A 15,868-nucleotide genomic window follows, 5' to 3' on the forward strand; every position below is an offset into this window, starting at 1 on the left:
TGCACAGACCAAGGGCCAATGTCCATGAAGCTCAAAGTTGGACCCTCCTTACCCGATCTCTTTCTTTGGAAGAAAGGAACGAGGACCCCTTTTATTCCAAAAGGCGATTTTAAAACCATACCTGAAACCACACTAGAAAAACACTTTGCATTTAATTTTCCTACACTGATGGTCCACCCCAGAAAAGCAGTTGCAAAGAAGTCCGGCACTGAAATTCTATACGCCAAAAGTGGGAAATAGCGTAGAGGGAAAGGAACTTTCTCACCATACACGGCGTCTTATAGCATTGAAAAGAAGAAATGGCCCTATATAATAAGCAGCCTAAAAATAATTCCACAGCATGGGCTCGTCCGGGATTTGAACCTGGGACCTCTCGCACCCGAAGCGAGAATCATACCCCTAGACCAACGAGCCTGATTCCCCAGTCGGCATTTTAAGCAATTTCTGATGCGTCTTTCAGAAACAAAGCAGGGCTATTTGGCTGCTCTCTCTCTATGTGAACCACAAAAAGTCATGTTTTCTCTCAAGGTGTTGTTTTTTTCACTCTTGCAAGGAAGGGATCAGTCGATATCCTAGCTGCCAGAGAGCAGAAAAAAGGCGCTGATGAGAACTGCAGGCACTTTCTGGCACTTGTACTCTTCTGCAAGTCCTGGACACTTGCCCCATAGACTTCCACCCCAGATGCAAGGGAGGGCCTGCCAATTCTTGCTCCTAAGACAGAGGCATTTGATTCTTGGATTCAAACACGCTCACTCAGCGCTCGATCAGGCTCGATCAGGCGAGATTTATATGAGTGGCTCGCAGGACTGAAACACTAACCTGGGAGCCCCAGGGTGGCTGAATTCCCAGGATGGCCATTTTTGGGCAATTCACCTCCTTTCCTCCTGCCTCAATCTAGAATTGGCTGCAAATCACAAGATAGAGTTCAATGTCCTTGTGTACTGCCTACTCCCAGATACCTCTCTGTCTTCCTTATGTAAATTAAAATTCGCAAGGGGGGACCAATGACAATCTGCTCCTCCCACATAACCAGGAAGCCCTGTTGAACATGTCTGCCTGTGTTGTTGCAGGGACAGTGCCTTCTCCGCCCAAAAGGTGGCAGGAGAGCCTCACAACAAAGATGGGATCAACTGCTTAATGAGAAACCAGCACGGCAGTTTGTGTGATGGAGTGCAAATTTAACTGAAGGTGTGCCTGAGGTGTCCCTTCCAGGAATACATGGAATTGTGATTGAGGGCCCAGCCTGATCGTTGGTGGATTTCTCGTCATATGTTACAGGTCCGTGCAAAGATTGTGGTGTGTGGGGAATGCACTGCAAAAAACAGGACGATTTAAGGGTGTAAAAGAAACTTGTCAGAAGTGGGATTTGAACCCACGCCTCCATGAGGAGACCAGAAGTCTCAGTTGCACTGAAGATCAAGCTCTCTTGAGTCTGGCGCCTTAGACCACTCGGCCATCCTGACAGCCCTGGGTGTGCACAGATCTGACTCTTCTGACTCTACCTGCCAATGTTTGCACTTACAACGTTCACAGCAATGTCACAAGTGTAAAGACCCCACAATACAACATGGCATGACAAAAAAAAAGCTAGGCACAAGAGCGACCACTGATGGATGCGGATTACTTTGTTTCGTCTTGCAAAAGTAAAGGAAGTTTCCCATGGCTCGCTGGGTTCAAGGACCGCCTCTTCTTAAGCTTGCATTGAGATAATAAGGTTTTAGAGGGTGCACATAAAAGCAGCTCATGCACAGTGTTTCTGCCCGGTCTCGAACCGGGGACCTTTCGCGTGTTAGGCGAACGTGATGACCACTACACTACAGAAACTCACTTGCTGTGTTTTACTGTTAGAGCAAGGTTCCTCTCAAGGGTTCTCTCTACTTCTATTCTGCTGTATCAGCAGCCACTCAGAAAGCGAGGAGCAAGTGTGAAAACTGCAGAGATATCAGCCAACATACTTGCAATTAGACGTATTAAAAATTGACTTATGCAGGCATCGACAGACAAATATCTGATGCCTAAATGCCAGCAAGTACAGCTTGGGAAAGCATCACCTGGGACACACACAGACTAAGCATGAAGGCAGAAAAAGCATGGTGATCCATGTTTCTTATGAGGTTCAAAATATTTTGTGCAACAATGCGGCGAGTGTAATGAGAAATAGTCAGGCATTGTGAGTTTTGAGTAGGATTCGTATGTTTACCTCTGAAAAAGGGCTCGTCCGGGATTTGAACCCGGGACCTCTCGCACCCTAAGCGAGAATCATACCCCTAGACCAACGAGCCGAGGCACACAAGAGTTGCCTTTCGCACCGGCTCCGGGGGTTATTGGCAGCGAGTTAGTGAATGCTTCACCCAAAGCAAGCAACTGCACATGCTGCTCTCTTCTGCAATATGGTTGCTGTCTTTTCCATGGCCGTCATCGAACAAGAAATGAAAATGCCTCTATCCTTCAGACATTTTGTTTGTTCTAGGTGTATGCTCTCGGTGAGGTCAATAAAACCATTTCTGCTCTCATGCCTTGCTTTCATGAAGTAGGCCCAACCTTCAGTACACAAGGACGTGCAAACGAATAGCGCAAACTATCGTCACTTCTCTTTTTGAGCTGTCACTGATACCCCTGGAGCGCAGTACGTCACGCTGGTGAGGGATAGACAGCTTCCATTATCTCAGCTTTCCTATAAATTGAGAGAGTAAATGCAAACTGTGTGAAAAACAGAAAACTGCTCTTTCTGCCCGGTCTCGAACCAGGGACCTTTCGCGTGTAAAGCGAACGTGATAACCACTACACTACAGAAACAGACACACTTGCAGGAATCTGCTTGGCATGTAGTGGGCTGGAATGCACAGACCAAGGGCCAATGTCCATGAAGCTCAAAGTTGGACCCTCCTTACCCGATCTCTTTCTTTGGAAGAAAGGAACGAGGACCCCTTTTATTCCAAAAGGCGATTTTAAAACCATACCTGAAACCACACTAGAAAAACACTTTGCATTTAATTTTCCTACACTGATGGTCCACCCCAGAAAAGCAGTTGCAAAGAAGTCCGGCACTGAAATTCTATACGCCAAAAGTGGGAAATAGCGTAGAGGGAAAGGAACTTTCTCACCATACACGGCGTCTTATAGCATTGAAAAGAAGAAATGGCCCTATATAATAAGAAGCCTAAAAATAATTCCACAGCATGGGCTCGTCCGGGATTTGAATCCGGGACCTCTCGCACCCAAAGCGAGAATCATACCCCTAGACCAACGAGCCTGATTCCCCAGTTGGCATTTTAAGCAATTTCTGATGCGTCTTTCAGAAACAAAGCAGGGCTATTTGGCTGCTCTCTCTCTATGTGAACCACAAAAAGTCATGTTTTCTCTCAAGGTGTTGTTTTTTTCTCTCTTGCAAGGAAGGGATCAGTCGATATCCTAGCTGCCAGAGAGCAGAAAAAAGGCGCTGATGAGAACTGTGGCACTTTTTGGCACTTGTACTCCTCTGCAAGTCCTGGACACTTGCCCCATAGACTTCCACCCCAGATGCAAGGGAGGGCCTGCCAATTCTTGCTCCTAAGACAGAGGCATTTGATTCTTGGATTCAAACACGCTCACTCAGCGCTCGATCAGGCTCGATCAGGCGAGATTTATATGAGTGGCTCGCAGGACTGAAACACTAACCTGGGAGCCCCAGGGTGGCTGAATTCCCAGGATGGCCATTTTTGGGCAAGTCACCTCCTTTCCTCCTGCCTCAATCTAGAATTGGCTGCAAATCACAAGATAGAGTTCAATGTCCGTGTGTACTGCCTACTCCCAGATACCTCTCTGTCTTCCTTATGTAAATTAAAATTCGCAAGGGGGGACCAATGACAATCTGCTCCTCCCACATAACCAGGAAGCCCTGTTGAACATGTCTGCCTGTGTTGTTGCAGGGACAGTGCCTTCTCCGCCCAAAAGGTGGCAGGAGAGCCTCACAACAAAGATGGGATCAACTGCTTAATGAGAAACCAGCACGGCAGTTTGTGTGATGGAGTGCAAATTTAACGGAAGGTGTGCCTGAGGTGTCCCTTCCAGGAATACATGGAATTGTGATTGAGGGCCCAGCCTGATCGTTGGTGGATTTCTCGTCATATGTTACAGGTCCGTGCAAAGATTGTGGTGTGTGGGGAATGCACTGCAAAAAACAGGACGATTTAAGGGTGTAAAAGAAACCTGTCAGAAGTGGGATTTGAACCCACGCCTCCATGAGGAGACCAGAAGTCTCAGTTGCACTGAAGATCAAGCTCTCTTGAGTCTGGCGCCTTAGACCACTCAGCCATCCTGACAGCCCTGGGTGTGCACAGATCTGACTCTTCTGACTGCACCTGCCAATGTTTGCACTTACAACGTTCACAGCAATGTCACAAGTGTAAAGACCCCACAATACAACATGGCATGACAAAAAAAAAGCTAGGCACAAGAGCGACCACTGATGGATGCGGATTACTTTGTTTCGTCTTGCAAAAGTAAAGGAAGTTTCCCATGGCTCGCTGGGTTCAAGGACCGCCTCTTCTTAAGCTTGCATTGAGATAATAAGGTTTTAGAGGGTGCACATAAAAGCAGCTCATGCACAGTGTTTCTGCCCGGTCTCGAACCGGGGACCTTTCGCGTGTTAGGCGAACGTGATGACCACTACACTACAGAAACTCACTTGCTGTGTTTTACTGTTAGAGCAAGGTTCCTCTCAAGGGTTCTCTCTACTTCTATTCTGCTGTATCAGCAGCCACTCAGAAAGCGAGGAGCAAGTGTGAAAACTGCAGAGATATCAGCCAACATACTTGCAATTAGACGTATTAAAAATTGACTTATGCAGGCATCGACAGACAAATATCTGATGCCTAAATGCCAGCAAGTACAGCTTGGGAAAGCATCACCTGGGACACACACAGACTAAGCATGAAGGCAGAAAAAGCATGGTGATCCATGTTTCTTATGAGGTTCAAAATATTTTGTGCAACAATGCGGCGAGTGTAATGAGAAATAGTCAGGCATTGTGAGTTTTGAGTAGGATTCGTATGTTTACCTCTGAAAAAGGGCTCGTCCGGGATTTGAACCCGGGACATCTCGCACCCTAAGCGAGAATCATACCCCTAGACCAACAAGCCGAGGCACACAAGAGTCGCCTTTCGCACCGGCTCCGGGGGTTATTGGCAGCGAGTTAGTGAATGCTTCACCCAAAGCAAGCAACTGCACATGCTGCTCTCTTCTGCAATATGGTTGCTGTCTTTTCCATGGCCGTCATCGAACAAGAAATGAAAATGCCTCTATCCTTCAGACATTTTGTTTGTTCTAGGTGTATGCTCTCGGTGAGGTCAATAAAACCATTTCTGCTCTCATGCCTTGCTTTCATGAAGTAGGCCCAACCTTCAGTACACAAGGACGTGCAAACGAATAGCGCAAACTATCGTCACTTCTCTTTTTGAGCTGTCACTGATACCCCTGGAGCACAGTACGTCACGCTGGTGAGGGATAGACAGCTTCCATTATCTCAGCTTTCCTATAAATTGAGAGAGTAAATGCAAACTGTGTGAAAAACAGAAAGCTGCTGTTTCTGCACGGTCTCGAACCAGGGACATTTCGCGTGTAAAGCGAACGTGATAACCACTACACTACAGAAACAGACACGCTTGCAGGAATCTTCTTGGCATGTAGTGGGCTGGAATGCACAGACCAAGGGCCAATGTCCATGAAGCTCAAAGTTGGACCCTCCTTACCCGATCTCTTTCTTTGGAAGAAAGGAACGAGGACCCCTTTTATTCCAAAAGGCGATTTTAAAACCATACCTGAAACCACACTAGAAAAACACTTTGCATTTAATTTTCCTACACTGATGGTCCACCCCAGAAAAGCAGTTGCAAAGAAGTCCGGCACTGAAATTCTATACGCCAAAAGTGGGAAATAGCGTAGAGGGAAAGGAACTTTCTCACCATACACGGCGTCTTATAGCATTGAAAAGAAGAAATGGCCCTATATAATAAGCAGCCTAAAAATAATTCCACAGCATGGGCTCGTCCGGGATTTGAACCTGGGACCTCTCGCACCCGAAGCGAGAATCATACCCCTAGACCAACGAGCCTGATTCCCCAGTCGGCATTTTAAGCAATTTCTGATGCGTCTTTCAGAAACAAAGCAGGGCTATTTGGCTGCTCTCTCTCTATGTGAACCACAAAAAGTCATGTTTTCTCTCAAGGTGTTGTTTTTTTCACTCTTGCAAGGAAGGGATCAGTCGATATCCTAGCTGCCAGAGAGCAGAAAAAAGGCGCTGATGAGAACTGCAGGCACTTTCTGGCACTTGTACTCTTCTGCAAGTCCTGGACACTTGCCCCATAGACTTCCACCCCAGATGCAAGGGAGGGCCTGCCAATTCTTGCTCCTAAGACAGAGGCATTTGATTCTTGGATTCAAACACGCTCACTCAGCGCTCGATCAGGCTCGATCAGGCGAGATTTATATGAGTGGCTCGCAGGACTGAAACACTAACCTGGGAGCCCCAGGGTGGCTGAATTCCCAGGATGGCCATTTTTGGGCAATTCACCTCCTTTCCTCCTGCCTCAATCTAGAATTGGCTGCAAATCACAAGATAGAGTTCAATGTCCTTGTGTACTGCCTACTCCCAGATACCTCTCTGTCTTCCTTATGTAAATTAAAATTCGCAAGGGGGGACCAATGACAATCTGCTCCTCCCACATAACCAGGAAGCCCTGTTGAACATGTCTGCCTGTGTTGTTGCAGGGACAGTGCCTTCTCCGCCCAAAAGGTGGCAGGAGAGCCTCACAACAAAGATGGGATCAACTGCTTAATGAGAAACCAGCACGGCAGTTTGTGTGATGGAGTGCAAATTTAACTGAAGGTGTGCCTGAGGTGTCCCTTCCAGGAATACATGGAATTGTGATTGAGGGCCCAGCCTGATCGTTGGTGGATTTCTCGTCATATGTTACAGGTCCGTGCAAAGATTGTGGTGTGTGGGGAATGCACTGCAAAAAACAGGACGATTTAAGGGTGTAAAAGAAACTTGTCAGAAGTGGGATTTGAACCCACGCCTCCATGAGGAGACCAGAAGTCTCAGTTGCACTGAAGATCAAGCTCTCTTGAGTCTGGCGCCTTAGACCACTCGGCCATCCTGACAGCCCTGGGTGTGCACAGATCTGACTCTTCTGACTCTACCTGCCAATGTTTGCACTTACAACGTTCACAGCAATGTCACAAGTGTAAAGACCCCACAATACAACATGGCATGACAAAAAAAAGCTAGGCACAAGAGCGACCACTGATGGATGCGGATTACTTTGTTTCGTCTTGCAAAAGTAAAGGAAGTTTCCCATGGCTCGCTGGGTTCAAGGACCGCCTCTTCTTAAGCTTGCATTGAGATAATAAGGTTTTAGAGGGTGCACATAAAAGCAGCTCATGCACAGAGTTTCTGCCCGGTCTCGAACCGGGGACCTTTCGCGTGTTAGGCGAACGTGATGACCACTACACTACAGAAACTCACTTGCTGTGTTTTACTGTTAGAGCAAGGTTCCTCTCAAGGGTTCTCTCTACTTCTATTCTGCTGTATCAGCAGCCACTCAGAAAGCGAGGAGCAAGTGTGAAAACTGCAGAGATATCAGCCAACATACTTGCAATTAGACGTATTAAAAATTGACTTATGCAGGCATCGACAGACAAATATCTGATGCCTAAATGCCAGCAAGTACAGCTTGGGAAAGCATCACCTAGGACACACACAGACTAAGCATGAAGGCAGAAAAAGCATGGTGATCCATGTTTCTTATGAGGTTCAAAATATTTTGTGCAACAATGCGGCGAGTGTAATGAGAAATAGTCAGGCATTGTGAGTTTTGAGTAGGATTCGTATGTTTACCCCTGAAAAAGGGCTCGTCCGGGATTTGAACCCGGGACCTCTCGCACCCTAAGCGAGAATCATACCCCTAGACCAACGAGCCGAGGCACACAAGAGTCGCCTTTCGCACCGGCTCCGGGGGTTATTGGCAGCGAGTTAGTGAATGCTTCACCCAAAGCAAGCAACTGCACATGCTGCTCTCTTCTGCAATATGGTTGCTGTCTTTTCCATGGCCGTCATCGAACAAGAAATGAAAATGCCTCTATCCTTCAGACATTTTGTTTGTTCTAGGTGTATGCTCTCGGTGAGGTCAATAAAACCATTTCTGCTCTCATGCCTTGCTTTCATGAAGTAGGCCCAACCTTCAGTACACAAGGACGTGCAAACGAATAGCGCAAACTATCGTCACTTCTCTTTTTGAGCTGTCACTGATACCCCTGGAGCACAGTACGTCACGCTGGTGAGGGATAGACAGCTTCCATTATCTCAGCTTTCCTATAAATTGAGAGAGTAAATGCAAACTGTGTGAAAAACAGAAAACTGCTCTTTCTGCCCGGTCTCGAACCAGGGACCTTTCGCGTGTAAAGCGAACGTGATAACCACTACACTACAGAAACAGACACACTTGCAGGAATCTGCTTGGCATGTAGTGGGCTGGAATGCACAGACCAAGGGCCAATGTCCATGAAGCTCAAAGTTGGACCCTCCTTACCCGATCTCTTTCTTTGGAAGAAAGGAACGAGGACCCCTTTTATTCCAAAAGGCGATTTTAAAACCATACCTGAAACCACACTAGAAAAACACTTTGCATTTAATTTTCCTACACTGATGGTCCACCCCAGAAAAGCAGTTGCAAAGAAGTCCGGCACTGAAATTCTATACGCCAAAAGTGGGAAATAGCGTAGAGGGAAAGGAACTTTCTCACCATACACGGCGTCTTATAGCATTGAAAAGAAGAAATGGCCCTATATAATAAGAAGCCTAAAAATAATTCCACAGCATGGGCTCGTCCGGGATTTGAATCCGGGACCTCTCGCACCCGAAGCGAGAATCATACCCCTAGACCAACGAGCCTGATTCCCCAGTTGGCATTTTAAGCAATTTCTGATGCGTCTTTCAGAAACAAAGCAGGGCTATTTGGCTGCTCTCTCTCTATGTGAACCACAAAAAGTCATGTTTTCTCTCAAGGTGTTGTTTTTTTCTCTCTTGCAAGGAAGGGATCAGTCGATATCCTAGCTGCCAGAGAGCAGAAAAAAGGCGCTGATGAGAACTGTGGCACTTTTTGGCACTTGTACTCCTCTGCAAGTCCTGGACACTTGCCCCATAGACTTCCACCCCAGATGCAAGGGAGGGCCTGCCAATTCTTGCTCCTAAGACAGAGGCATTTGATTCTTGGATTCAAACACGCTCACTCAGCGCTCGATCAGGCTCGATCAGGCGAGATTTATATGAGTGGCTCGCAGGACTGAAACACTAACCTGGGAGCCCCAGGGTGGCTGAATTCCCAGGATGGCCATTTTTGGGCAAGTCACCTCCTTTCCTCCTGCCTCAATCTAGAATTGGCTGCAAATCACAAGATAGAGTTCAATGTCCGTGTGTACTGCCTACTCCCAGATACCTCTCTGTCTTCCTTATGTAAATTAAAATTCGCAAGGGGGGACCAATGACAATCTGCTCCTCCCACATAACCAGGAAGCCCTGTTGAACATGTCTGCCTGTGTTGTTGCAGGGACAGTGCCTTCTCCGCCCAAAAGGTGGCAGGAGAGCCTCACAACAAAGATGGGATCAACTGCTTGATGAGAAACCAGCACGGCAGTTTGTGTGATGGAGTGCAAATTTAACGGAAGGTGTGCCTGAGGTGTCCCTTCCAGGAATACATGGAATTGTGATTGAGGGCCCAGCCTGATCGTTGGTGGATTTCTCGTCATATGTTACAGGTCCGTGCAAAGATTGTGGTGTGTGGGGAATGCACTGCAAAAAACAGGACGATTTAAGGGTGTAAAAGAAACCTGTCAGAAGTGGGATTTGAACCCACGCCTCCATGAGGAGACCAGAAGTCTCAGTTGCACTGAAGATCAAGCTCTCTTGAGTCTGGCGCCTTAGACCACTAGGCCATCCTGACAGCCCTGGGTGTGCACAGATCTGACTCTTCTGACTGCACCTGCCAATGTTTGCACTTACAACGTTCACAGCAATGTCACAAGTGTAAAGACCCCACAATACAACATGGCATGACAAAAAAAAAGCTAGGCACAAGAGCGACCACTGATGGATGCGGATTACTTTGTTTCGTCTTGCAAAAGTAAAGGAAGTTTCCCATGGCTCGCTGGGTTCAAGGACCGCCTCTTCTTAAGCTTGCATTGAGATAATAAGGTTTTAGAGGGTGAACATAAAAGCAGCTCATGCACAGTGTTTCTGCCCGGTCTCGAACCGGGGACCTTTCGCGTGTTAGGCGAACGTGATGACCACTACACTACAGAAACTCACTTGCTGTGTTTTACTGTTAGAGCAAGGTTCCTCTCAAGGGTTCTCTCTACTTCTATTCTGCTGTATCAGCAGCCACTCAGAAAGCGAGGAGCAAGTGTGAAAACTACAGAGATATCAGCCAACATACTTGCAATTAGACGTATTAAAAATTGACTTATGCAGGCATCGACAGACAAATATCTGATGCCTAAATGCCAGCAAGTACAGCTTGGGAAAGCATCACCTAGGACACACACAGACTAAGCATGAAGGCAGAAAAAGCATGGTGATCCATGTTTCTTATGAGGTTCAAAATATTTTGTGCAACAATGCGGCGAGTGTAATGAGAAATAGTCAGGCATTGTGAGTTTTGAGTAGGATTCGTATGTTTACCTCTGAAAAAGGGCTCGTCCGGGATTTGAACCCGGGACCTCTCGCACCCTAAGCAAGAATCATACCCCTAGACCAACGAGCCGAGGCACACAAGAGTCGCCTTTCGCACCGGCTCCGGGGGTTATTGGCAGCGAGTTAGTGAATGCTTCACCCAAAGCAAGCAACTGCACATGCTGCTCTCTTCTGCAATATGGTTGCTGTCTTTTCCATGGCCGTCATCGAACAAGAAATGAAAATGCCTCTATCCTTCAGACATTTTGTTTGTTCTAGGTGTATGCTCTCGGTGAGGTCAATAAAACCATTTCTGCTCTCATGCCTTGCTTTCATGAAGTAGGCCCAACCTTCAGTACACAAGGACGTGCAAACGAATAGCGCAAACTATCGTCACTTCTCTTTTTGAGCTGTCACTGATACCCCTGGAGCACAGTACGTCACGCTGGTGAGGGATAGACAGCTTCCATTATCTCAGCTTTCCTATAAATTGAGAGAGTAAATGCAAACTGTGTGAAAAACAGAAAACTGCTCTTTCTGCCCGGTCTCGAACCAGGGACCTTTCGCGTGTAAAGCGAACGTGATAACCACTACACTACAGAAAAAGACACACTTGCAGGAATCTGCTTGGCATGTAGTGGGCTGGAATGCACAGACCAAGGGCCAATGTCCATGAAGCTCAAAGTTGGACCCTCCTTACCCGATCTCTTTCTTTGGAAGAAAGGAACGAGGACCCCTTTTATTCCAAAAGGCGATTTTAAAACCATACCTGAAACCACACTCGAAAAACACTTTGCATTTAATTTTCCTACACTGATGGTCCACCCCAGAAAAGCAGTTGCAAAGAAGTCCGGCACTGAAATTCTATACGCCAAAAGTGGGAAATAGCGTAGAGGGAAAGGAACTTTCTCACCATACACGGCGTCTTATAGCATTGAAAAGAAGAAATGGCCCTATATAATAAGAAGCCTAAAAATAATTCCACAGCATGGGCTCGTCCGGGATTTGAATCCGGGACCTCTCGCACCCGAAGCGAGAATCATACCCCTAGACCAACGAGCCTGATTCCCCAGTTGGCATTTTAAGCAATTTCTGATGCGTCTTTCAGAAACAAAGCAGGGCTATTTGGCTGCTCTCTCTCTATGTGAACCACAAAAAGTCATGTTTTCTCTCAAGGTGTTGTTTTTTTCTCTCTTGCAAGGAAGGGATCAGTCGATATCCTAGCTGCCAGAGAGCAGAAAAAAGGCGCTGATGAGAACTGTGGCACTTTTTGGCACTTGTACTTTTTTTTAAAACCATACCTGAAACCACACTAGAAAAACACTTTGCATTTAATTTTCCTACACTGATGGTCCACCCCAGAAAAGCAGTTGCAAAGATGTCCGGCACTGAAATTCTATACGCCAAAAGTGGGAAATAGCGTAGAGGGAAAGGAACTTTCTCACCATACACGGCGTCTTATAGCATTGAAAAGAAGAAATGGCCCTATATAAAATCTAAGGATAATAGGTATCCAATTACAAATCATTTTTCTCTTAAACATCCAGATAATTTAACCTTCTGGTTCCATGCAATAGACCATGTGCCTATCCCGAACAGAGGGGGTAATAGGGATCTATTACTAAGGCAAATGGAGGCAAAATGGATCTGTAGACTTAAAGCGACCCGACTGGGTCATAATACGGATGGGGAAATGCATTATTTCCTCTAGTGATACAGTTTGTGGAAGATCTGAATGATCTAAACTTACATTTCTAGGTTTTAATATATGGATGATATGAGTAAAGGTCTTATTCTGATTGCTGATTTGTTTATATAATGATGTATTTGTTATCTCATCATATATGATGTATTCCTTTACTTATCTGAAAATTTATCACTCGTCCTCTCTGTCCTTTCCCTCTTAATCCTTGTATCATTCTATACATATTCTAAATACTATCATATATACTTATTAATTAATATGGGCCGTTACAATTGGACCATTTATACTGAATATGAATCTTTTGGTCTTCACCGTACTATTTACTCTCTTTTAAATCCTCGTGTCATGTTATATGGCTCTTGAGTAATTCTTATTACATATATAGTACACATCTTGGCTTTTTCTGAAATGCCACCACTCTGACATGTAACGCCATCACTTTATATTACGTTATTATTTGTTGCTTTGTTATTTCAGTATCGATTTGACCATATCCCAACTACTCCAAGTGGGTTAATAATCAGGGTCAATGCTCAATATCTTGAGAACTTATTAAATTCCGTTTATTGAGGGCAGATCATATGACTGCTAATTCATGGATATAATCAGTATACACAGCTTATACCTAATTACTGATTTTTAATGTGAACAGGTATTCCAGTCAACTCTCTATATTGTTAGATTGTTCATATGCGAGCTGTTAACATATTATAATTTACAGCGGTCTTTTTCTTCTTTTTTTGACTCTGGTATTGTATATATCTTATCGATGCTTAACATTTCATATTATTGATGTGATATGTTACTCTTATGACCTCCGTTATATTTCCGGATGACAAAATTGTCTAAAATATTCAAATGGTGCCGCAATCATCTTGTGAACGTTTGGTGGTTTTTATTATGCCTTGGCAATCTACTGTCGGTTGATATAGCGGGATTATTCTTGCATCTTTTCTGTTTTTTTACCTTTTGTAATATTTCTTATGAGACTATTTGTATCATGGGACTAATTTCATTATTCGTTACTATGCTCAATAATTCGCGCTTCTTATCGCTAGTTACTCTTTGTTTCGTTTCTTTTCTGGGTTATTACTGTGGTTTTAAATCAGTTCGTAGACTACAAACCACCTTTCAAAGATGGCGCGTTCGTTTTGATGGTTACTACGTCTTAGGCTATGGCAAGTATAGAAGGACTACGGACAGGCATCTGTCTATTTAAACGAAGAAAAAATGGCGCTTCTGTTCAAACGATCGGAACGGAACCTTGGTACTTTGACCGCGATCTACGATACCTCAACGGTAAGACCGTACGAATATATATACTATTTTTTTACATGTATTTGGTAGTAAATGAGGTTAGTGTTCAATTTTCCGTGATTGCTTTATCGCCAATACTTATACTTGGGGCCGTTTCCTGGCTCGAGTTGAGCGCGTTTAGTCGGGTAGAGGATTTTATTTTTAATTATATATAATGTTCAGTTCAGTGATTTTCAGTTCAGTGATGATTTCTAGAACGGAATACCCGGTTTTTGTATGATCAGTCACGCTGTGTGCTGAGGCGTGTGTATGATCGTCTATTTTTTTGTTGAATGTATTTTTCTGAACTGGTTGTGATTAACTTATTGAAACGTTTGCATGCACGTTTATTTTTAGTTGAATGCACTTTTCGGAACAGGTTGTGATAAATTTATACATGTCTCTAGACTGTCACCGGTAATTACTGTGCTAGACTGTAGAGGGACCAGGGCTTCTGATATGTGCTCGCGCGGACGTCGCGCTTCTATTTTGGCACTTCGTTATAAGGATCTTCTATCCAGTTTAAGCATCTGGCCCCTTATCTTATGTTCCCTATGGCACAGCCGGTCCTTGTGTGGACTCATATAAATATTGCCTCAGTGTTCGTGTCCTTCTTATTTTCATTTGATATACCGATAATGGTGCGATCTTGGTGGCTTTTCTTAGGATTTTGTCTGTTGTTGCTTTCTGCCTTCTCTGGTTATATTATTTACTATATTATGGACATATTTCCTTATACATATATTTTTCTCTGTTTCTTGCTGATAGGTTCATAGGCCATTAATTAGGCAACTACTAAACTAAGGTAAGGCTTTTTACGACTTTAGCTTCTTATTGTAGCAACATGTTCTTCATGTAATACTTATAGTACTATATCTCTCTTTTCTCTTTTGAATAGGGCTATGACTTGGGCCTTTTATTACAATACTTACATTTTTACTATGAACCTTGAGGAAATATCTAAAATTCAATACTAAATTGAAGAACATTGTCTTTATACAAATAAGCAATTTGACCTTTTTAGGCGACCTCTTGGAGACGCGATGATATATTCGGTGAGACTTTTATATTGGTGATTTTATGGTGGTGGTCACAATAAGTTTCTTTCCCCTCTTTTTTGATCTGTTTTCTATCTGTTTTCACGATGTTATATAGGAATTAATATGCTAAGAACAAATAATATTGCTCTGCTCTTATCTTTCTCAAAAGTCATTGGACATAATGACCTAATTTTTAGGAAACATTTATACATTTTGCTATATGTATATGTATGTGTATATATATGTGTATATATATGTATTTTTTAACTTAATTGTTTGTTGGATAATACTGTTTTGTTTTTTCACTAATTGTCAATAATAATTTGTTTAAGTATGAAATAATTATGTGTGTATATATATATACTTTATATGTTTATAAATGTCGTATGTTATATGTTTTAAATGTGGCAGTTGTATTGAGTTTGTATTTATATATTTGTTTCAGCCCTGATGAAGTTCCTCTAGGAACGAAACGCGTTGGCTGATGTCCAAGATTTTATATTTGAAAAACTATTAAAGAAGTTAAAATTGGAAAACATATGGACTGATTTGACTCTATGCTGGTGCACCATCCTTTTCTTCAAATTTGTAGCCCTGTTGAACATGTCTGCCTGTGTTGTTGCAGGGACAGTGCCTTCTCCGCCCAAAAGGTGGCAGGAGAGCCTCACAACAAAGATGGGATCAACTGCTTAATGAGAAACCAGCACGGCAGTTTGTGTGATGGAGTGCAAATTTAACTGAAGGTGTGCCTGAGGTGTCCCTTCCAGGAATACATGGAATTGTGATTGAGGGCCCAGCCTGATCGTTGGTGGATTTCTCGTCATATGTTACAGGTCCGTGCAAAGATTGTGGTGTGTGGGGAATGCACTGCAAAAAACAGGACGATTTAAGGGTGTAAAAGAAACCTGTCAGAAGTGGGATTTGAACCCACGCCTCCATGAGGAGACCAGAAGTCTCAGTTGCACTGAAGATCAAGCTCTCTTGAGTCTGGCGCCTTAGACCACTCGGCCATCCTGACAGCCCTGGATGTGCACAGATCTGACTCTTCTGACTGCACCTGCCAATGTTTGCACTTACAACGTTCACAGCAATGTCACAAGTGTAAAGACCCCACAATACAAC

At 44.3% G+C, this 15,868-nt stretch overlaps 9 non-coding genes across 9 annotated transcripts; all 9 read right to left on the bottom strand.

Annotated features, from left to right (window-relative positions):
• Positions 1-1,351: 1,351 nt before the first annotated feature.
• TRNAL-CAA (transfer RNA leucine (anticodon CAA)) lies at positions 1,352-1,463 on the bottom strand. Its single transcript has 2 exons — positions 1,426-1,463; positions 1,352-1,397 (listed from the first exon to the last, which is right to left on the bottom strand). It is a non-coding gene; the product is annotated as a tRNA-Leu (tRNA).
• Positions 1,464-1,751: 288 nt separating this feature from the next.
• TRNAV-AAC (transfer RNA valine (anticodon AAC)) lies at positions 1,752-1,824 on the bottom strand. Its single transcript has one exon. It is a non-coding gene; the product is annotated as a tRNA-Val (tRNA).
• A 386-nt stretch (positions 1,825-2,210) lies between these two features.
• TRNAP-AGG (transfer RNA proline (anticodon AGG)) lies at positions 2,211-2,282 on the bottom strand. The gene has a single exon. It is a non-coding gene; the product is annotated as a tRNA-Pro (tRNA).
• Positions 2,283-4,589: 2,307 nt separating this feature from the next.
• TRNAV-AAC (transfer RNA valine (anticodon AAC)) lies at positions 4,590-4,662 on the bottom strand. The gene has a single exon. It is a non-coding gene; the product is annotated as a tRNA-Val (tRNA).
• A 2,366-nt stretch (positions 4,663-7,028) lies between these two features.
• On the bottom strand, positions 7,029-7,140 carry TRNAL-CAA (transfer RNA leucine (anticodon CAA)). Its single transcript has 2 exons — positions 7,103-7,140; positions 7,029-7,074 (listed from the first exon to the last, which is right to left on the bottom strand). It is a non-coding gene; the product is annotated as a tRNA-Leu (tRNA).
• Positions 7,141-7,427: 287 nt separating this feature from the next.
• On the bottom strand, positions 7,428-7,500 carry TRNAV-AAC (transfer RNA valine (anticodon AAC)). Its single transcript has one exon. It is a non-coding gene; the product is annotated as a tRNA-Val (tRNA).
• Positions 7,501-7,886: 386 nt separating this feature from the next.
• Positions 7,887-7,958, bottom strand: TRNAP-AGG (transfer RNA proline (anticodon AGG)). Its single transcript has one exon. It is a non-coding gene; the product is annotated as a tRNA-Pro (tRNA).
• A 2,307-nt stretch (positions 7,959-10,265) lies between these two features.
• On the bottom strand, positions 10,266-10,338 carry TRNAV-AAC (transfer RNA valine (anticodon AAC)). The gene has a single exon. It is a non-coding gene; the product is annotated as a tRNA-Val (tRNA).
• A 5,314-nt stretch (positions 10,339-15,652) lies between these two features.
• Positions 15,653-15,764, bottom strand: TRNAL-CAA (transfer RNA leucine (anticodon CAA)). Its single transcript has 2 exons — positions 15,727-15,764; positions 15,653-15,698 (listed from the first exon to the last, which is right to left on the bottom strand). It is a non-coding gene; the product is annotated as a tRNA-Leu (tRNA).
• Positions 15,765-15,868: the final 104 nt, after the last annotated feature.

This window comes from Triturus cristatus, chromosome 10 (genome assembly GCF_964204655.1).
Source record: "Triturus cristatus chromosome 10, aTriCri1.1, whole genome shotgun sequence".
Taxonomy (NCBI): domain Eukaryota; kingdom Metazoa; phylum Chordata; class Amphibia; order Caudata; family Salamandridae; genus Triturus; species Triturus cristatus.